The sequence below is a fragment of the Condylura cristata genome, unplaced genomic scaffold, assembly GCF_000260355.1.
Source record: "Condylura cristata isolate star-nosed mole 26May11 unplaced genomic scaffold, ConCri1.0 scaffold00003, whole genome shotgun sequence".
Lineage (NCBI taxonomy): Eukaryota > Metazoa > Chordata > Mammalia > Eulipotyphla > Talpidae > Condylura > Condylura cristata.
Window position 1 is genome coordinate 26401952 of NW_004567104.1, and position 23425 is coordinate 26425376.

General features: G+C 35.2%; 1 protein-coding gene across 2 annotated transcripts in view; it reads right to left on the reverse strand.

Moving 5' to 3' along the window:
• The window catches only part of FGF12 (fibroblast growth factor 12), a 479029-nt gene that overhangs the window by 88291 nt on the left and 367313 nt on the right, over positions 1–23425 (reverse strand). The gene's annotated exons all lie outside the window — the stretch shown is intronic.

Sequence of the window (23425 nt, forward strand, 5' to 3'; positions counted from 1 at the left end):
CTTTCCATAGGGGCAGGACTATTATATACCCCACAATAATACATCAGTATTATTTTATTCTATACCCTCCCCAATACTTATTTATGGTATTTTTGATATGGTCAATTCCCACAGATGTGATATATGTGTGTGTGTGTGTGTGTGTGTATGCATGTATGTAATATTTAAAATATATATATATATATATATTAGTTTTTACCAATTCTAATTTTCAAGTGTGGACTTCAATTATTATTGACTGAGAAGATTCTCACACTTTAACAGATGTTTTCCATAAGCTCATAAAATGTAATTACATTCTGATAGGCTGAAATTTATGATCCTAGTACTTGGTCCTTGTTAAGCTATAAACCAAAATGCAATGGTAATATAATGTAACTTATTCTTCAAAATATTAAATCAGTAACATTATTGCTACATGACATTTCTAGTCTTCTGGGATTTATTAGACTCAATAAGTACTATCTCATCTCCTGAGAGCAGATATCTTATTGGTATTAAAAGCCCTGCCAGACTGTCAGCATTGGCCCTGGTTGTGGAACCAGGAATTGCTATTTATGACACAGTTTTGTGTTATTTAGATTCAACTTCCTCTTCAATAGTCATCAAAATATAGCCTGTCTATCACCTAAATGACTTCTACACCAATATCTGAGATAAATGCTATAATCCCACTATCAGTTGCACACATATTTCCTGTCATCATATGCATGCCAGACTTCTGAATAATTTCTCTTAAATCCTTATCCAACATTACCCTAGGGTTTTAACTTTTTCTTTCTCAGGTTATAGCTTAACTATATCCTTCTGATCAGAAGAATATTTTGGCTTTCACCTTGGATACAATGATGTCTCTACATATTTCATCTATATTATGAAGGAACTGTTAGCCCAGATTTTGCTCATTGGTGGGAAAAAACAAGCATACTAGACACTTAGCTAGGGAATTCTTTCTCAAACAATAAAATGATACCTTGCTAACAATCTCCATTGGAACAATTTCCCAATAAATGCTAGCTTTTCCAGGATTTTGTAACAAAGGTAAGGTAGGGTTGGTTAATTTGGGATAGTAGTAAATGTCTTATTTTTAAACTTGGGTTTTACTTCTGAGAAGTTTATAAAAATGCTTAAGAAACAAATTCCTGAATTCTAACTTCAATCTAGTCCGTGATTCAGGACATGGAAGCTTTCATATCTGTTAAATGGCAGGAAAATAACAGCAAAATAAAGAGTCAATACAAATTAATTATGCAGAAGTATACTTTTTTGGAACCAGTAAGTTTTACATGAGGAAAAAATATGATCTTAAAATATAAAAAGTGTAAAACAATAGCAGTTTGGCATTGTTGATTTAATTAATGATGCTTGTTTATAATAACTGCATTTAAATCATTAGTAGTTTGGAGTTAATTATTTTTTTGTCACAGGGTCTAGAAAGCGTAAATAGTTCTTTTTCTCTACTATGTAGCTATTTGTTTTGTTTTATTTTGTTTTTTGTTATAATCCATATGAAATTTCAAATTTTTGTTAAGTGTTTTAGTGGTTTACCTGTAAATAAACAAGTGTCAGGGAGAAAAACTAGTTTTCTCTCTCTAAGTTCTTTTGGCTGGTCTAAAAATGGACAAAACAAAATTAACAGAACATAATTTGACATAAAGAAAAACAAATTTAACTTAATAACATGGAGGCTTATCATAGATACGTGACCTATCAAATGACCAAAGCTCATACACGTTTTACACAAAGAAAAACTTTGTGAAGAGTTGAGAAGACAAAGAGACTTAAGACTTACGACCAATTAGCAAGGACCATAAGCAGAGCTTTTTCTATACAACCTTCATCCTCAAGTCCCCATCTGTGGTGAAAGGATATCTACCTTTTGCTAGAGGAAGGGTAGCTTTCACATGGGAGATTTAGAGAAGATGTTCAGAAAGCCCTTTTTGCAACAGCTAATTCTCAAGCAATTTCAATTTAAAATCATCAGTGTGCCACTTAACATATTTCAATGTGGTCTCTCTCAAGACTCAACAAAAGGTATAAAAATGTTTGTAAACCTCCAGAGTAAAATAGCAAAAATTGGCAGACGGCTGGCTAGAAGTTAGTCTAGTGATAAATATGAAAGAAATTCTTGTTCCACATAAAGAATATAAGAAAAGAGTTGTGTCTCTATCTAAACTGAAAATTACATAATGTCAGCTCAGCAATTCAAGAAATATCTGTGCCACTGATGGATCAAATTTTAGATGTATATGTATTGCTTGTGTTTACAAACATATACTACACATGCTTGTGTATGTGCACGTGTGTGTGTGTGTGTGTATGTTCCCGTTTGCAATACTAACATTTTTACTTATGTAACTGCAGTTATTCAACTGAATGGATTCTGGTAGAAAATAAAAAATTCTCTCAAGAGTCCAAGTAAACTACTTTGTTACATTTAAGATCTAACCAGAGTGACTTTTCTTTTGTCAACTCATACCCAAGGGCAATTCTACTATTTAATTTCATTTTCAAGGTCATGGTGTGGAGCTTGATTAATATGGCTGCAGAACAGAATCAGAAGGGGAAAATATTTGTCTATTTAAAGGGACATCCTTGTTAATAAATTAAAAAGGGTAAACCTTTATCATACTTATAGTATGATAAACTAATAATTGCATTGTAATGTTTTAGTTTTTATTATTTTTTGAATGATGAATAATAGATACCAAGCCTATGACTGAATGTTTTTAAAGCAAATTTCTCTATTTAAGATATAATGAACAATATATCTATAAAATGGAGGAAAATAAATGAGTGACGTGAACATAATCATGTTATTACAAACTTTCAAAAACCATGTGATTAGAACCAGCAAATTGTAAGAACTGAGTAAAATGTAATAAATCCTGACATGTCATGTATGAATATGCTCATTTCTATAGGTGAAGCAAAATAAACAAACAAAAGATTACAAGGAAATGGTTATAAGTAGAATGGAGAGCTGGAGGGGAGGTTTATACTTTTCTTCTTTAGGGAAACCCATACATGAAAGTATGCCTGAGCATAGGTCACAATTATGAAATTAAGGCAGGTGTTGGAGTTCATGACCAAACCAGAGAGTCAAAACTTTGGATCTTATTGCCAGTATTTTATTTGCAGAAGATATTTTATGAGATATTCGGATAGCTCTCTAATGCATAACACTCCTCATTGTGGATACTTTGTACAGACTGAAATTGAAATAAAATGTAGATAGAGCATAAGTTTATTTATTTATTTTTTTAAAGATTTTTATTTATTTATGCATACAGAACTGGGGTACAAGCCAGAGGTGCATGGGTGGTGAGAGGATTCACCAGGGATAGAGTAGGGAGCAGAACAGGCAGATCAACGAAGTACACTGCTGAGGGGAGCAGCGGGCGGGTCAGGAGAGGTCTGCCGCGCCATGTGGTCACCTCCGGGGCAGGCGGGGATAGAACTCATGCGGAAGTGTCTTTAGCTTCTTAGTGCTGTGCTTTAACCCGCTGCGCCACCAGGGAGGGCCAGAGCATAAGTTTATTTTAAACCAGAAAACTATTCTACCTGATTTACTTCTAGTTTTTCTTCTTCTTATCCACTCCAATCTTTAATTTTTTGAAGTAATCAATAATGCCACCAATTCCCAAACCAAAATAATCATTTCAATGTCCCCAAAATGTTCCTTTTCTCTTTGGCAAACACCAAACTATCTGGATTATAAAACCATAAGATGCTGAAATGGTGTTTTTTAATCAAGTATATCATGGGTATATTCATCTAAACTGAGTTATTTATGGCATATCTGGCTTTCTATACAGGGTTTATAACCCTGTACACTGTTACTGGGAGCGTAGATTATATACCTATGAAGACGATTTCTACCGATGAAGACAATTCCTATATTTTATAATCTTTGAATCTCACAAAATTCTTATTTTTGTTATTAATTTTGCCAAACAAGTAGTTTATAACCACAATAAATGGAACTGTTTACACCTTCAACTTCTCATATACACAACTGATTTTACTGGGATTCTTCCTACCTCAGGTTAAGTGAAGGATTCAATACAGTGACTGTTAGATTTTACTCTGCAGAATATAACTGCAAATATCCATATGGACAATATACATAGATGATAGAAGAGCACATATTTCACTACTGTTGGACTTCTTGTCTACATTAAGATATAAATAGAGGCCCAAAGTTCAGAAATAAAATTTCTGAGATAATGCAATTGCTGGGGTCTAAGTCCTCCTTTCCCTAGTACCTTGGGGGAAGGAGTGAGAGGTACTCTCTCTTCAGTGGAAAGACACAGTGAGGAGATGAGGGCCTGACTCACATCTAAAAAATAGAATTTTACTAAGATCTGTGTGTGTGTATTCATGAGAATCTGAGTATGTGTGCATGCATGAAGGGTGTGTGTGAGAGAGAGTGGCACCTTGAATAGGATAAATTGGGGTGTGAAGATAGACACTCCTCACCAGAAAGATTGGATCTGCACAACAGGGTGTGTAGAGCTGAGGAAGGATCTACAAAGAAAACACCTGCAATAGAAATGGCAGTTAAAGAAACCACAGGTGCAGGGAATCCTTCAAGTTTCCTTGAAAGTGCTCATGGGGAAGGGGAAGCTTTTATTTTGGTCTAGCCTACCCAATGACCTCGGCTTTTTGTTTCTTATATTTTATGGATTATGATTTGTCAGTCATTTACATAGCTATAGATTTTTGGAGGTACAGCTTCACATCTCCATTTATATACTGTCTCATTCACCCTACTTCAAAACCATACCAGCCTTCACTCTCTTATCCCTCTTTCTCCCTATCTCCATCTGCCGGAATTATTGCTACTTTTTGACAATTTTAAAAAAAGATTTATTTATTTATACATACAGAACTGGGGTACAGGCCAGAGGTGAAGGGACCATGAGAGGGTTCACCACAGAGAGAGTGGGGAGTAGAACAGGCTGACTAACAATGTACACTGCTGAGGGGAGCAGCAGACAGGTCAGGGGAGGTCTGTAGTGCCATGTGGGTCACTGGGTGGGGATTGAACTCACGCTGAAGTGACTTTAGCTTCTTAGTGCTGCGCTTAACCTACTGCACCACCAGGGAGGGCCTTGACAGTTTGTTTTATTTGTTACTTATATTCAGTAAATGAACGAAACCAACCAGTAGCTGAATTTCACTTTCTGACTTCTTTCAGTTAGCACAGCTACCTCAAAATCCATCTATTTTGTCCCAAAAAAGCACCATTTAATCTTTTAAAAGAGCTATACAATATCTATATATTACACAATTTATTTTAATAATCGTGTATTTTTTTTATTATTTATGTTGATTCCAAGACATGGCTATTGTGAATAATGCTATTATAAACATAGGTGTACATAATCTTTTTATATTCTTCGGGTAAATACTTAGAAAAGATAATATTGTATCAATGGTATTTCCATTTGTTTTTTGAAGGAATCTCATACCTTTCATCCATAGAATCTGCACCAAATTGCATTCCCACCAATAATGAATGCTTCTTTTTCACCATATCTGTGTTGTGGTTTTGCTTACAGTTTTCCTATAACAAGTGATGAGCATTGTCTCATGTCTCAGTAGACCATTTGTATTTCTTTTTTGAAGAAGTGCCTATTTAGATCTTTGCCCATATCACTTTTCTTGCCCATTTTTTTTAATTGGGTTTTTTTTTTTTTTTTTTGGCTGTTATTGGGTTGTATGAATTCTTTATATATTTGGGAAATTAATCATTAGACATGAGATGTGTAAAATTTCTTCTTCTAATTTGCATCTGAACTCTGTGTGTATGTGGTAGTGATTTCTTTCATAGTACAAAAGCTTTTCAGTTTGACGTAGTCCCATCTGTTCAATTTTGTCTTTGTTTCCTTTGCTACTAGATTTGCATACTCAAATCATTCTCTTTGGTTGATGTTCAGAATGTATTGTTTATGTTTTGCTTATGTATTTTATGGTTTCTGGTCACATATCCAAGTGTTTAATCCATTTTGAATTAATTTTTATCTATCCAGCTAAGTAATCATCTGGTTCCAGTTTCTACATGTGACTATCCACATTTCCCAGCACCATTTGCTGTAGAGTTTGCCCTTTCTCCATCACATGGCCTCGGCTCCTCTGTCAAAAATTAACTGTCCATATTTTGTGTGGGCCTGTTTCTTGCCTTTTTATTCATTTTTTCCTCCCATACAGTTCCAATACCATACTTTGTTCCAGTTATGCCTTATAGTATAATTTGATGTTAGGGAATATAATGTATTCATATTATTTTCTTGCAAGATTGTCTGGACTATTTGTGGTCTTCTGTGGTTCCATACAAATCCAATTTGAATTCTTTTTATTTGCTTTACCTGCTTAATTGCTATGTTGTATCATAGTGATGAGAGTGGACATTCTTGTCTCCTCTTTCTCCTTCTTTTTCCTTAAGGATAAAGTTTTCGGTTTCTCACCAGTATGACTGCTATAGGTTTAGTTATATTGACATAAGTTCATTTACTCCTAATTTTTTCAGCATTTTTTCATAAATGGTTGCTGAATCTTGTCAAATGAAATGATCATTGACCTTTATCTTTCTGTTGCTGTGGTAAAAGACATTGATTGATTTGCATACCTTAAACTAACCTTTCTTCTCTGCAATGAATCTGACTTGGTCAAGCAAAGCGATTCTCTTTAAGATAATGCTGGATTCAGGTTGGTAAGATTTCCTTGCTCATTTTGCATCTGTATTCATTAGATATACTGATCTACAGTTTTCTCTTTCCCTACTGTCCTTGTTTGGATGGATGGTCAAGGTAACTTTGGTCTTATGAAATGTGCTTGGGAGCTTTTGTCCTTCATCACTGTTTTTGAAGAGTTTGAGAAGTACAGGTATTAGATTTTCTTTGAAGGTTTATTGACATTTTTTAATCATGTTTTTTTCTATTCTCTTATTTCTACTCTAAATTTCATTATTTTCTTCCTTCTTCTTATTATTGGTTTTGTTGTTCTTTTTCTAGTTCCCTTGGATATTACATTTAATTCTTTGAGATTTTTATTTATTTGTGTGGACCTATATTGCTGTACACATCTCTCTCAATGCCGTCTGTAATGTATCCCATAAGATATGATAATATTTCTTTCATTTTTATTTTATTTTAATTTCTTCACATACCTAGGAGCTATTCAAAGCATTCAAAAAGCCTCCACATTGGGTTTTATCCAGGTTTCTTTTTTTTTTAAGTTTTATTTATTTATGCATACAGAACTGGGGTACAGGCCAGAGGTACAAGGGCAGCGAGAGGAATCACCAGAGACAGAGTGGGGAGCAGAACAGGCAGATTGACAAAGTACACTGCTGAGGGGAGCAACTGGTGTGTCAGGAGAGGTCTGCTGTCCCATGTGGGTCACCTCCGGGATGGGGATCAAAACCATGCTGAAGTGGCTGTAACTTTTTAATTCTGTGCTTTAACCCGCTGTGCCACCAGGGAGGGCCCTTATTCAGGTTTCTTTTAATGGTTGATTTCTGATTTAATACAAAAGACCTCAGCTTTAAACATAAGCCAAATCACAGGGTTTATATAACCACCAGGACAAATAAAGTTCTTGATCACACCTCGTTATCTTCGGCAAAACCCTTGCCCTTTGAGGAGATAATACAGCAGCAAGATGGCAAAAGATAGTATGGAAAACGCTGTAAGAAGTGAGAATTTAACTGTTGATAGGCTAATAATTACAGAACTGGCACAATTTATGACTTAAAGTGTCTATGGGGATGTTAAGATGCCACAGGCTTGCCATTGTTGTACTAAGAAAGAGATAAAACCTAGTCCCCATTAATTACAGTGTAAAGGGTGCAATAGGAGAAAAATAACTTGTATTTTGTTAATATCACAATACATATTTTTAAAATATTGGCTAAAAATAGATTAAGCTTTAATTAGTAGAATGAGTTCTCCCTACCTATAATAATGTTCAGTGTCAGACTATTGAAAACTTACTAAGTCATTTGTGTAGGATAACCTGAACTGTTTTTCCTTTACAGGAAATGACATATAAAGGGAAACAGTAGCAGAAGTCCATGGAAATTCTGCCTTAGAGGCTGTTTTTCTGAGAAAGTGACTATTCGATTTCATTACGTTGGTGGCAGCAAAATTCAAAGGCTACCTACCACCCTAAAACTTCAAGAATTAAAAAATATATTCAGAAAACAACTTGAAACCTGAGGCAAGCTAAGAGGAATGGAAAAAAAAAAGCAGACTCCCATAGAGGCTCTTAACAATGCTGTTAAAATTCACACTCATTTCCTTAACATTAAACCCAGCAATTAGCTAACAAACCTTGGTGACAGACTGCTATTAATTTTGTGCTGACTCCATACATGTAAATTAAACCATTGCAAGTTCCCCACGTGCTGTCTCTGACATTTGTTTTGTACAAGTTAGCTGCCAGGGGGAGGCATAAACTTTGCTCTTAACTCCCTTGGTAACTGAGCTAGTTATCACTTTGTTAATTTCTTGAAAGATATTCTAAAACTATTTTTTGGGGACAAAAGGAAGTTACCAAAACAATATCCTCAACTGAGCCTGTCTAAAGCACAAAAATTATATAGTAACAAGTTTTCACAACAGGTCTTAAATGTGGTTGAAGCCATTTAGGTAATATTATAAAGAAACACCAAATATATTTATGCCCCCCCGAAGTAATCAAAAGCTTATATAATTTCTTACCCTCACTAAATCCTGAAACCACATTATAGAGTATTAATATTTACTTTTAGTCATTTACAAAACAAAAAGAAGGGAATGGATGTCTTAGTAAAAAAAGAAAATAATATATCTTACATTTAGAGAAGTCATCAGTGATCAAGTAAATTTTAGAAATACTTCAGAAAAACTCCCATAATCTTCTATTCATCTAGAGGTTCAGAGTTTCAACTGCAAGGCTAAGTGTTCCAGTGGCCTGACATTGTTTCAACAAATCAACCCTTCAAGCGAGATTCCTGTGAATTTTAGAAATTTGATGGCTTGCTACATAAAATATGCATAATATCAGAGATAGATATATAAGAAACAGTTGATTAATATTTGATGAACAAATGAAGAACTGAATGAATGCATGAATGACAACCAGGAGGGGAATGTTTAAATAGAATTCCTGGTCTCCCAAATAATAGATGGCATAATCTGGGAAAGACTTTCCTCTGGGAAAGGCTATCACCAATCAACATAAAATACTGTATATCAAGTATATAACCTTACTATATATTCCTTACAAAGACACATATTCCACCCTCAGACTTAGTGTCTAAATTATAAAGTATCAGGGCAATAGCAGTTGTCAAAGTCAGTGAAAGCAATATGGAGACGGGGAAAGTGGCAAGCAATAAAATTAATAAGCTCACTAGACACTATAAATACATTTTTTTTCTGTTGCATATAATCAATCTTACTCCATTTTATATTATAAACAAGTGGTTCTACTGGCTATATTCTCCTCAAAAGTCAATTTGCTTTATCTTTAACACACACTCTCACACACACACACATACACATACATTTTTACAACAATAAAAAGAAACTGAAAATAATGAATATGAGTAAAGTAGTTAAATAAAAGACAATGAACCCCACATTACAAAACAAGACGATATTTTTTTCTCACTGGCTATGTATTTCAAGTACACTGATAGCTTAAGGAGTCAGACGGTGCCTCATGCTCATTTAAAATTTTGGAAGTAGTAAGTAGGCTTTTGATTATGTGGACCATGAAAGAGAGCACCCTAAACAATGACACCAGATTCAAACGTAACTGCAAAAAACAGATGTCACCAAAGAATACAACAGAGGCGATTTATTGAGCCTCAGTCCTTGAAGAGAGAGGTGACTTCATCTGAGAGGGTTCCATAGACACACTGATTAATGTACCCCAGGTAGCTAAGCTTGAGCACTAACAGCATGGTATCCACAGGAAGAACCTCAGGGCATAATGTTAAAGCCTGGAGCCACTTGTATGCCAAAAACAAGGTGAAGGTAGCACTGTAACCCTTATGTAAATTTTTTATATATGATATTCTCAGTAACCATAAATCAAAGTCCTTTGTGCTATCTATTTCCATTTTAATGGGGAGTTTCCAATAATATATTTAGAAAATTCACATTAGGAGAACTCAATAAAAATCCCCAACTATTTAAGGTAGACTCTATCTATGTACCTATCTATCATTTATTAATCTATCTGATTAGCATCCAGTCATTTCTTCCTAGAAGCTATCAGTGAAGATACTATAGTAGTATTTGGAATCACAGAGAATTAAGAACATTTGATTAAAAAAAAAAACTATAGCTTTATTCCCTCCTAAAAATGCTTAGGTGCACTTATATAAACTTTTTGTAAAATTTCAGGTTACTAATATATCAATCTTAATCCAGTCAATGATCCCAAATTAAACAAGTTTTTACAGAACTATTTTGAATTATAAATTAAAAATTTATATTATTCAGGCTCATTCAAAAAACCATTTCAGGTGCCTTCCTGGTGTCAGAGGGGTTAAAGACACAGCACTATCAAGCTGTCCCCAGCCACTGAGGCACAAGTTTGATCCTGGCAGGCCAGGGAGCTGGCCCACATTGTGCAGAGGACCTTCCCTTCTGGTCTGCTCCCTCAACAGTGCATTTCAGTGGATCTGCCTGTTCTGCTCCCCACTCTGTCTCTGGTGAGACCTCTCAGCCCCCCACACCTCTGGCCTGCACTCCAGTTCTTGCATTCATAAATAAATAAATATTTATTGTTTTAGATAAATAAAAATTTATTTACTTATGCACACAGAACTGGCCTGGGGTGCAAGCCAGAGGTGCAGGAGCAGTGAGAGGAGTGACCAGTGGCAAATGGGGAGAATAAGCAGATCCATGAAGTACACTGCTGAGTGGAGCCGCGGGCAAGACAGAGGTCTATTCCCCATATGGGTCACTTCTCTGGCTGGGGATTGAATTCAAGCTGAAGCCTCTGTAGCTAGTTTCCTAGTGCTATGTTTAACCTGTTGCACCACCAGGCAAAACCTTTAAAAAAAAACAAAACATACAATTTTGTTTCCATCTTTCACTGTTATAGCTAATCCTGAAAAGATTAAAACAGTATTCTCGTTTAAACTATTTTATAAAAATACTTCTTTATGAGTTGAATAAATGGGCCAAAGTGTCTGAACATCTGTGAGTCCTAAGTGATAAAGAGAAATAGCACTCACAAAGGTAGAGGATGGGTATTTCATTTGTTTGGATGGAATACATATATTACTGCAGTATTACTTAAAAAGAGTAACTTTCCTGATCACAATTCCAATTTCTGTGTTCCAGACCCTTCCACCTCCCAAGGTCAGTGGAGTCAAGACCCAGCCTTTGTTCAGTGGAAACCTTTCACAATGTAAATTTCAATGCCCTTCTGCTCTGACCACCACAGAGCTCTTTTTCACAGAAATAAAGCTTTTCCTGATGCCCTTGGAACAATTTCCAACAGCTCATTGAAAAGTGAAAGCATTTTTCTTCCCTCCAAGGAGCCTTAGGCTGCATGTAATATGGCACTTAATTTCCTGCACCTTAGTTAGGCACTGTTAAATGAATTCATGAGCAAAGAACTGAACTTTGCTTGGAATAATCCACTCAATAGCCAATTACAACAACATTTTATAAAATTTCTGTTTTTCCCTTTCTATCATGACAACATGAGCTCAAGAAACAAGCAAAAACCTCAAATGAAATCAGAATGAATTATAACAGAACTCATGAAAAGTACTGGGAGAGAAATGAGTGCATGATAAGAATCAATAAACTAATTCTAGATGAACCAACTCAAAAAGGCTGATAAGAATAAAAATATCTTATACTATATACACTTCATACATAAGACAAAGATAAATAGAAATTCAAATATGTTTTCATACTTATATAACCTCTATATACTTTCAGATTATAGAAAGGATAATGTTGAGATTAAAAAAAAATTTTTTTTAAAGTAATCTAACTCAGTGGGAAGAATAACAGGGACATACAATTGGATTTAACCTGATATTAGAATTGTATGAAATATGCCTCAATTCAATTCAAATTGAAGTAATGAAATTTGTCTTGCCATTCTGAATGTCTTAGCTGGATTATTGGCAGGCTACCTCACTTGATGCCATGGACAATCAATTAGGCACTGCCACAAATATCTCTCCAAGTGTCATCTTAAAGTCATTAACTTTGGGCACAAAATGTGATGGCCATTTTACCAGTAAAAGATGCATGCATTTATTATGGAATACCAAGGAGGAAAGAGGCTTACATTTGAAACTACAGCAACTCCTCATGTCAATGTATTTGCTGACATCCAAAAGTTGTGTTAGGTTTATATGAATTTAGAGCTTCACATCCTCTTCAAATTATTTTACCCTATATTCTGTATGTCATTCATTAAACATTCTCTGAGCTTATATCATTATCTGCATTGTTGAACCCTAGAAATAATTTGTCAACCACAAGTATTGTGACAGATTCTCCATCTATTTGATGAATGTTACAATAGCATGACTGAAGAAGTCTCATTTAACTCCAAGGTCTGAAGTTAAAATTTCCATCAGTCTCTTACCTATATTTGAATTTTTACTTACCAAACCTCAGATCATTTCTTATCTACATCTTGTATCCCCCTTTCCCTACCACCGTTTTCTACCTTCTTTCTCACTGCTAATGGTGTTTCCTAACATTTCCCTGTTTACTACTAATTTTTCCTTTGGTTCTTTTTTTCAGGAAAAGTCTTTCCCAAGCCCCACAGTAAATTAGATCAATATACTCACAAGTATCAAGTTTTGAATATTTTAGAAATAAAGAGCAATTTAATATATAAGTCTGAATAATTTCCCAAGTGTCCCAAGAAAGAAGTACAGAAGCTGGGATCAACAGTTTTGAGAAACTATAGGATGTAGAAACTATAGGATGTACTATCCCTAGGAATCCATTTTACAGGCTATGAACTTGTAGGTTTATTCAAGCCTTTTAAAATGGGTTTTAAAAACTGTTCTGCAGAGAACTGTGTAATCTGGCCTGACTCTACTCATGTCTCTTGGCCAGGTCTCAGGAATCCAACTGGACATAATAGGAAAGGATATTGACTCTCTACCTAGTGGATATTGTTAAGAATGGCTAATAAAACTCATGGGCAAGTCCTGGAAAATTCATAGCGCTACATAAAAAATGAATGGCCCAAGTTCCTTTGAGCCAATTGAAAATGAAATAATCACTCAGGGACAAATCCAAAATGAAAAAACACTTCATACCAACAAAATTTACTCCAGGAATTTTCAATAACTGTTATTGCTTTTTTGTGTGGCAGCTAAGTTTAATGGAAGGCTCATTTCCTTTCCAGCCTACCTTTGCACTCCTGCCAGCAGGGAGAGGGCAGGAGGAAGTTTATGTGTCTGCACAGTCTGGTTTTGTGAAATTGTTATGTCAAAATGCAATCTATGACATACTGCTGCATGATGATAAACACAGGAGCTTGAACCTAATTATCAGAAATGTATAACCCATGCCACTAAATGAATATAAAACCACAGCAATGAAAAGGGATCTGTATATGCATATAAGATATGTGGGCAAGACAAAGAAGACATTACATACAAATAAGACAAGAATTTTTTTAATTGATATGAGGCCAAATGTTTATGGCTTATTTGTCACAATTCTCAAAGTGGGTTATTTTTTCCCTGTGTATCAGACAAGCTCTACATTAAAGGGGGAGATAGAGCTGTCTATTGTCACTGCTAGTGTCCCCAAATAGTCCAATTTACCAGTCATTGTAAGCATAATCAAAGATGAGACTCAAAAGTACTCCCTACTCTGATATCCACTGGATGGTGTTCTGCTAAATTTGACAAGGCATCAAATTTAGTATCCTGTTTTAGAGACAAACTCCTGACCTGTTTTCAAATAAAGATAGCATCTATTTTGATCTTCATCTCTTTCTTCAGAACCTTCATAGATGAATAGAAAGCACCTTTATGAGTACATTTTAAGAACTAGTTTCATTAGATTAGTATCAGGGCAGGAAAAAAAAAAATGGGTGAAGTTTACAGGACCTTTCCATGCTTTCACAGGCTTTAGAACAAGTTAGCATTATTCTCTGTGAAAGAATTTGGTCCTTTCACAATAATATCAATCTTCTAACAAAGCTTCTGAACTGCTGACATTGTTCCATAAATGAGTTAATGGGGGGATCCATTCAAGCATTCCACTAGGCATAGGTAAGTATAAGGTAGAGGCACTGACATGTTAAAAATCTTATGAAGCAAAGGGACAAAATGTACTATATAAAATAACACAAAGAGAAAGACAACAATATACTAACTGGTTAAAAAAGGAAGAGCAGGAGGGAGGGAGGAAAGAAGGAAGGGTGGCTGGGTCAGGTTTCTATTGAACTGAAGGTGGGTTCTCAACACAAAAGAATTCAGAGCCTTTCAGAGTCCAGCTTGTGAAACGGTATTTAAAGTTCTATCTCACTAATAACTCTTGCTGTGCTGTACTCAGACTTAAACTCCAGGAGTCAAATGGCATCTCCTCACATTATTAGTTGTTTACTTGCTGGCCCTGTGTGTGGGTGGACAGAAAGCCATTTTCAAGGCAGTAAGTATTTTTTCCAGGCTTTGCACATAGCTGGCCTCAGTCAATGTTAAATAAGTGAATGTATTTCTGACACTGATGGTGTCAAGAATTTGAAAAATTTACTTCCATTTCTATAAAACTTTTTCTTTAAAAAATGATGGCAAAAATAATAGATGAAGGGATTCAATCTCTGAGCACAACCTTGAGACAAATAGCTGGGAGATTGGTTTGTCTGCTTTCAGCCTGTACCCTCCTTGCTCAGTGGATTGATTCAAGGATCTGTGTCATCACGATGTCAAGTAAGTGATTAAAAAAATGTAGAACGGGAAACAATGAAAAATGTCTGTCATCAGCATCATAATGACTGATCACCATTACCCAGATAATTATACAAGCTGAAGAAGATTGTTACAAACATAAAACCTAAAATAGATGCCTCAAGGTTAACACATCCTAATTGCTTTTTATGACATCCTATACATACTTCTATACACCACTTTTAAAGTCAGTCTGAAAAAATGAGAGGAAATGGAATTAATAAGGATTATTTCCTTTAACCAGAATGATACTGAAATGACAGAATAAATCTGCCTCATACAATCTTCTCTTGCTAGAGAAAAAGGGCAAAAGCTCCCAAGTACAACAAATTCTGTAAAATAACATATTAATAAATATCAGACCAAGCAATTTGAATTTATTTCTTGTTCTCTGGAAAATCACTACAATTATTGATCATGATATCAATGTGATCATATTCTCCAGAAAATCCCACTTCTCAACCCTCTAGCTAAAGATACACTTTACTGCCACCCTATTGGCCTAGATTGGATTCCTTGTTTCCCTAGAATTTGAAACTAACAGAAATTATACTGTCAAAAGCATCCTGTATGTTATAAAGTTCTATGAATCTAGACCCTGCTGATGAACAGTGCAACCACAATTACTTATGTTCCTAGGTTATCGCTGTGAGCAGTTATCATTCATTAAGTCAGTAAATATTAATGTTAAAAGTAGTTCATACAGTCGAATGTGTTCAAAATCAAAAACCTCAAAATCACCCAAATGCCTACTAACAAAAGAACGGATAAACCAGTTGTGTAATATTCACCCTGAGGACTATGGTTCATCCATAGCACTGAAGTCTTCCTCCCCTTATAAAAGCTCTAATAACACACCTATCATATAGCACACCCATCAGAGGAAATGCGGGAGAGAAATGAATGGACACCCCAGGCTTAAACAACAACATAGATGAATTCTAGAAATCTAATGTGAGTGAAATGGACTCATCTGTTTAAACACCCATGTAGAACAGATCATATTATTAATGTAGTGTGATGATGTTTTAGGGTGTGGATTTGCTACATTTTTTTGTTCTCACTTATTTTTAAATTCTTGTTTTCTAATAAACTCACAGAAAACCAAAGTGCCTAATGGGAAAGCGAATTGAGCAAAGCATGTTTCTAAAGGAAAGTGTTGTCTTGAGTTTATTCTGATATAGTGGATGAGCCTCACAAACAGTCAAGGAGAGCAAAGTGTGGGGAATAGTCATGTTTCTTTTCAACAAGGAAGCACTCTTTAGCTATTTCTATACATTGAACAAACACCGCTGAATATCAGAGGAAGGTAAAGTGGTTTCTGAACGTGAAGAAGAATGATACTTTGTCTGCAGCAAAAGCATCCATTTGGCCAATGTCCTTTGGGCCTTTACCTGTAGCTTTATATTTTAAATAAAATTTGAACGTAATGTTTTCTATATGTACTGACTGATTACTACATTAAAATTAATTAACATATGGATTCCTCTCACACTGTGTTTATGCATGCATGTAATGAAATCACCTTCTCCCTTTTTTTAAACAGAGGAACTTTTACTGATGGTCAGTTGGGTAATGCTGGATGCTTCCTACAGAATCTCTGGCTATACTGCAAGACTCATTGCTGCTTCTTTAAAATAAACATTCTTTACTCTTTGCATGCATTAAGGCAGTAGCTCCACCTGGCCTGCCCTTTATGTAAAGGATAGCTGACTGCAGGGTTCTCCACCCTATCTCGCATACTCACATTTACCGGAGAAGTTTGACATTCTGATAAGCACTTTGACATATCTGTGAACTGTAGTATAGTTTTGACCTGAACAAGTTTAGAAAACTGAAAGTCATCAACTTAAAAACAGGTTTTGAATAAAGAGTATTTGATGGATTTTTTAAACTATAAACTTTGATTAAGACTTCAGAGCATAATAAGCCTGAATTCCATGGTATGATGCAAAGTATGTGAAAATTAAAAATATGGGTAAAAGTGAAAATTGGTTATACTGATTTAAATTTTATAAGAAAGATACAGAAAGTTTGAGTATGCAGTAGAGCTTGGTAATTCTTCACATCAAACCTAGAGAAATGTCTTCTATAGAACTATACAGAAACGTTGATCTTCCCACCATATTGAAGCACAGCAGACAAGTCAAACTACATCCCACCTGAGAATATTAAGAGAATAAGGAAGAGAAGCTGATTGACACTTTTATATTGACTGACCTGCATTCCCAAAGTTAGTGAAGACAATGGAGGTTGAGTGTTCCTCACAGGCAGGGGGTAGGCTATTGGTAGAAGAGCCAGCATACAGTTATTGTAGTTCCCACCCAAGAGAACACAATGGAAAGGTAAAGGAGAGCACAATGGAAAGGTAATTGATCTTCAACAAGGGAAATCTAGGTAAACTGGAAAGCAAAGGCTGAGGGAAGAGTTGTAGCTTGAGGTTTAGAAACCATCACTGACCTGACAACCTGACAGAATTGTGATTAAAAAGTCCAGCAGGGGAAATAAGTCTGTGAAGTCTTTAAAACAAACAAACAGGACAGTAAGTCCACTCCCTCCCCACTCCTGCCACATTTCTTCTGTTGGCAGTACCCACAGAGTAAGAAGTCCTGCCTCCCCTCTTCCCTTCCCATTCTCCAGCCCTGATTTTGCACATATTTATGTAACTCTAACCATTGTAGTGAAAGGGAGGAGCGAAAAGCTAGGCAGCCTCTTTGCAAATATGACCCAAATAAAGACTGACTAAGGGTAGGACTGGAGAATGAGTAATCATTGAATAAATAAGTGTTTATATTACAATGTATTGGGCTATTTAATTTATTATGAATGTAAAAGTGCTATATAACTTTAAGATGGGTTTCCTCTAGGCACATAGGAAAATCCCCCTCAGCATATAAGTTTTTAAAGAATGGTCCAAAAAATATTTTGACTTCCTCTTTTAAATTGTGCTTATTTAGTAGATGAATTTATATATATTTCTATATATGTACCATGTACATTTCCACAGAAAATTTTATTTAATACAGGCACTACTGCAATGTAAATATGCCTCTCATTATTTAGCTGAGGAAATTAAGTATGAGATATGCTGTAAAACTTTTAACAGCTCACTTAAATGACTATACACCATACTCTTCCAAGCCTTTTATATATTCACTTCATTTAATTCACATAATACTATATTATAGTCACATATTAGATGTATTCTATTTCTCATTTTATAAGTGAGAAAACTGAGGCTCAAAAATAACACACAAGTAATTAGTCAGTCATCAAACAGAACCAGCCTGACTCCAGAACACACAGCACTAAGGATGAGGCATGGGGGACAGAGGAAGCAGCAAAGCTATAATCTGAATGGCCACCTAGGTGAGCTTTCCCCTATGGCTATTAGTAAGGACTCAACTGTATCAACTCAGTAAGGCAAAAAGTTCCTGGGGATGAAGGGAACACAACAGGTCTGCCAAGGACCTTGCTATGTGACATGAGGTAATGACTTCCCTTGTCTGGAATTGAGTTTCCACAGCTGTTAAATGTGGGAAATGAACTCAAGTCTCCAAAGGTCCCTTTCAGTTCTGGATTTGATGTGGAGCTCTGAAAGTGTATGTGTGAGGTAGATAGGTAATTCATATTAAATTATGCAATTTGTTTAGCCTCTGAGGCACTTTTAAATGTTATATCTACCTCCTTTCCTGTCTGAGAAATATTACCTTAGCATAACACATAATCAAGAATATTTTATAACATATCTACTGTATGAAAATATAAAACAATTTCAAGGAACGAAGAAGCTTACATATAATTTTTTTAAGAGGATGATGGGGTTATACTTAGACTCATTATTATTATTTTTAGAACTGCGCAGCTGTTTTGGCAGCTTGTTTTGTGAATCCTACTTTGCAATGTAATGACTTTTTCCAAACAAATTTTAGTTAATCGAGCAGATAACATATTTATTTTCTTTTCAAAGCTTAGCATTAAATAAAAAATGCAACAAAAATTCAGAGTTTAAAATGTGAAACACGGTATTTGGCCTTATTACTTGCTAGTTATATGATTAGGAAATAATTCAATATTTTAATTTCCCTCCATACATTCTAACGGTACTATCCATGATTAGATAATATCACTGTTCAGAATTTCATTTTCTGTTATGTATTTTCTTATTTTAAAGTACATGAATTTGGGGGAACAATATTCAACCCAGTACAGCAATATGAAGATATCATGACCTGGCCATAAAATGTCATTTTCTCACACCTCTAAGATTTCCTGGATCCAATATAATGACCAAATAACGCATTCACAGTGAAGTCCCTTCCTGCTAAAATAGCACTGAGCGCATTCTGGGCACTTAGCAACACTCGGGAAAAACAGGTATCTGAACTCTCCCAAGACTGGACTGGCGTGAAGAGGGGTAGTCCTCTGGGTGAAATACCCGCAGGGCTCACCTAAAACATAACAAATACATGGCTCCAGTCCTTCAGATACCAGTAGGGAGGTGACAGTGGCAGTGTTTATATTGATTTTGATTTTGCTCTTTTCCTCCCTGATTTGTCTGGCCATTTCTGACCCTTTTCCATGGGTCCACCCTGTCACACTTCCAAATAGATTCCCTACAGCCCTTATGCAATTTTGGGGTGAAAAGGCTTCAGTGTTTCCAACCCTCAGAATTTCTGTAATGGCCTCCTGACTGTGCTCAAGATGCTGGCATACAAGTGTCTGTCCGTGTGATGGTCATACAGTCATATAGAGCTGTTGCCATTAATCTCCAATAACAGTACACATCAAAAGCAAAAATAACCGGAACTTGCCAGATAACATGGCAGTAAATTTCTACTTACTTATTTGCTTTAAGTCTCTTTCTTTTAAGAAACATTGATAAGATACTTGATTGCTTCTAATAAGGATACATGAATAAAATATATATTTTAAATTGCTATCGTTGTATTTTCAATACTTAACCTTGAACCTATCATTACTAAATATTTCTCAATAATTAGAGTAATTCACTAGAGTGAAAGCTCCATTGCTTCCCAGATTTATGACTAATATATAGACCAATGTCTGGGAAAGAGTAGGTGTTCCATGTGCAGTTTTTAAATAAATGATTTAATAAACAATCTGAGGAAAATACAAAATTAATAAATGCTCACATATGAAAAAGTAAAAAATAATTCATACTAGTAAACAGACAATCTTCTGTTTGTGGCAACACTCAAACTCCCTATATCAGATGTCATTTGAAAATTTTCTGTAATAGCTATGTTTGATATACCTTTAAATTAAACAATAAAAGTTACGTTATAACTTTTTGATGACTATTTCTCTGGTTTTACTGTGGCTTCTAGTAGCTCTGGGTTAATTTTTATGTCCAATATACTATACAGAAGTTCTATAATCCTTTATGCGCAGGGGCTACACATACCTGATTACATTCTATAAATATATTATTAACCTATTCTCTTAATCCACACGTTTAATGGTTTGATTGTTTTACATTTATGATTGACATGCTACCCTTGTATTGTCAATTTCCATTAGCAATTTCATATCTATCGTGGACTAAGAGAGAACAATTTTTAAAGTTCAAATTCTCATATACCATTCACAAAAAGACCTCTGAATTTACTCTTATCTCTTAACTAAGTAGTTCTTTGCATTCTTGACCAAAGTCTTAGATGTACAGAAAAGAATTTTCTCTCTGTCTCTGTCTCTGTCTCTGTCTCTGTCTCTCTCTCTCTCTCACACACACACACACACACAGAGATTCTCCCCTATTTATTAACATCTTTCATTAATATGGTACAATTGTTATAATTAATGAACCAATGTAGATATATTATTATTTTAAAAGGTCATAGCTTACATTAGATTTGCTTTTGTGTTGTAAAAAATGTAGAGTTTTAAGAAATGCATAATGCCATGTTGAACATTACAGTTTTCTATTTCCTTTCACTGCTCTAAGAATCCTCTATGCACACTATTTTCATCACTGTTCCTCCTTCCTCCCCCACCTGTAGAAACCAATGAGTGATCTTTCAAATGTTTGTCTTTTCAAAAAACTTACAGTTGGAACCATACACTACTTATTATTTTCAAATTGGTTTCCTTCACTTAGCTACAGACATATAAAATTCCCCATTTTTTTTTGGCTCATTTCTTTTTATCACTGAATAATATCCTATTGTATGGAGATACCACAATGTACTTACCCATTCATCCATGGAAGAATATCTTTAGGGCTTCCAAGTTTGAGCAAGTATGAATAAAGCTGTATAACCATCCATCTACAAGTTATCATGTGGACATAAGATTTTTTATCTTCAACCTACTGATTTGGTGGAATACATTAATTGAGTTTCAATTGTTAAACAGATTTACATACCTGAAATAAATATCACTTGGTCATGATATGTAGTTTAATATAAACTGTTGTTGGTTTCCCTAACATTCCCTAATGTTTTGTTAAGGACTTTTGCATCTATATTCAGGAAAGTTTCTAGTCTTTAATTTTCCTTTTAATGTCTTTATCTACTCTTGGTATTTGTATAATGCTAGTCACATGGAAAAAGTTAGGGAGTATTCCTGTTTTCTTTTGTAGAAAAGACTGTAGCAGTTTGGTGAAAATTTCTTAAATGTGAGCATACTTTATTTGACTTACATTCTTTTAAATTTGTTAAGGTGTGTTTTATGACTCCACATGTGGTCTATGCTTGGATTGTTTCACATGAACTGAGAACTTGTATGCTTCTGTTGTTAAATGAAGTATACTAGAAAGACAATTAGATCTAGTTGATTTACATATCTGTTCTCTAAATATATTTTGGGACAGTCTCTTTTTCCTCCATTTTCTATGGTTTGAATATGAGATAGTGTAAACTTTTGGCAATCTCTTACTTGGTATGTTTTCAGTCTCCAGATATATAATTGAATGTTTGTCATTAATTTTTCAAATTCTCAGACACTGTTACTTCAAATATTTCTTCTCTTTCTATTTTCGCCTCCTGGCATTGCCATTACACATGATATCCATTTCATTAATTGTCCCATAGTTCTCAGCCATGCTGTTATTTTTTCCCCCCTCTTTACTTTCTAGTTCAAAAAGTTTCTATTGGCCTTTCCTGGTAGCACAATGGGTTAAAGTGCAGTACTGTGAATCTGTCTGTAGCCACTGCCACATGAGGGCCCAGGGAGGTGCCAGGCATGGAGCAGCAGACCTCTCTGAACCTGCTTGCTGCTCCCCTCAGCAGTGTATTCCAATAGATCTGCTTGTTTTGCTCCCCTTTCTGGTGAATCCTCTCAGTGACCCCACCTACCTCTGTCCTGTACCCCACTTCTTACATGCATAAATGAATGTCTTTTAAAAGGAAAAAAAAAGTTTCTGCTGCTATATACTCAAATTCCTGTTATTTTTAGTTTACCACTGGGGCTATGAAAGTCATTTCTCATTAGTTTTTTTTTTTTTTTATGTCAAGCATTTCCCCCTGATTTTTCTCTCAGCATTCTAATCTTTCTGATTATATGACACATCTGTTATTTATTGCACACTATCTACTTTACATTCAATTCCTTATCATATTAATCATAGTGATCCTCAATTCCTGGACCTATAATTCCAATTTCTTTGCCATTGCTGAGTCTGTTTCTGATGTTTGACTTGTCTCTTCCATGCTTTTTGCCTATCAGCACACCCTACAATTTTTGTCAAAAGCTGGGACGTGATATAAAAGGAACCAGGTAAATTAGCTTTTAGTATCAAGTTATATACCTGCTTGGCTAGGTATTACAATGCTTTTACTATTTGCTATAGTTGTAGGTATATACAACAGAGGTCTCTCTTATCTTCAGTTTTGCATTCCTTGTTGTCTGGTTTTCCCCAAAGCTCCTTCTTATATAGAACTGCAGTTATAGTTGCTTATAGTTGTACCGTTTATACCTGTAACTGCCTATTATTATAGAGGATGCCTGAAGATATGGTAAGACGCTATGGAGGAGAAGCGATAAATTATATATTATGATTGGGTCTCAAACTTTTAGTGGTCCTTGTCCCTGGGCTGTGACCTTAACAAGTGTTCCTAGCTTTTTCTAAACATGCTTATGTGGATGGGAATATTAGGCAGAGCTGAGACTGGCAGACCTAAGCTGTCTTGGCTAGTCTGTTTGAAAGCCATTTTGGTTAAGTACTGATCAAATACTTTTCCCTGAGGGGAAGTCTTTGTCAATGAAAACAAATGTTCATGATTTATTGTAAATGTTTACTTTACCCTTCCCCTAACACATGCAAGAGGATTTTTTTGGTCTGCACTAATGAGATTGGCCACCCACAAGGACTGCATCTCCTCGTTTTTCTCATTCAAGCTATCCCATGCTCTATCTCTAGCAATTTTAGTCAATTACCCTTTCCCGTTCAGTAGTCCTTACAGGATTAAGCTGCAGCTTCTACTCCCAGGGAGCTCGGAACTTTGTATTTTC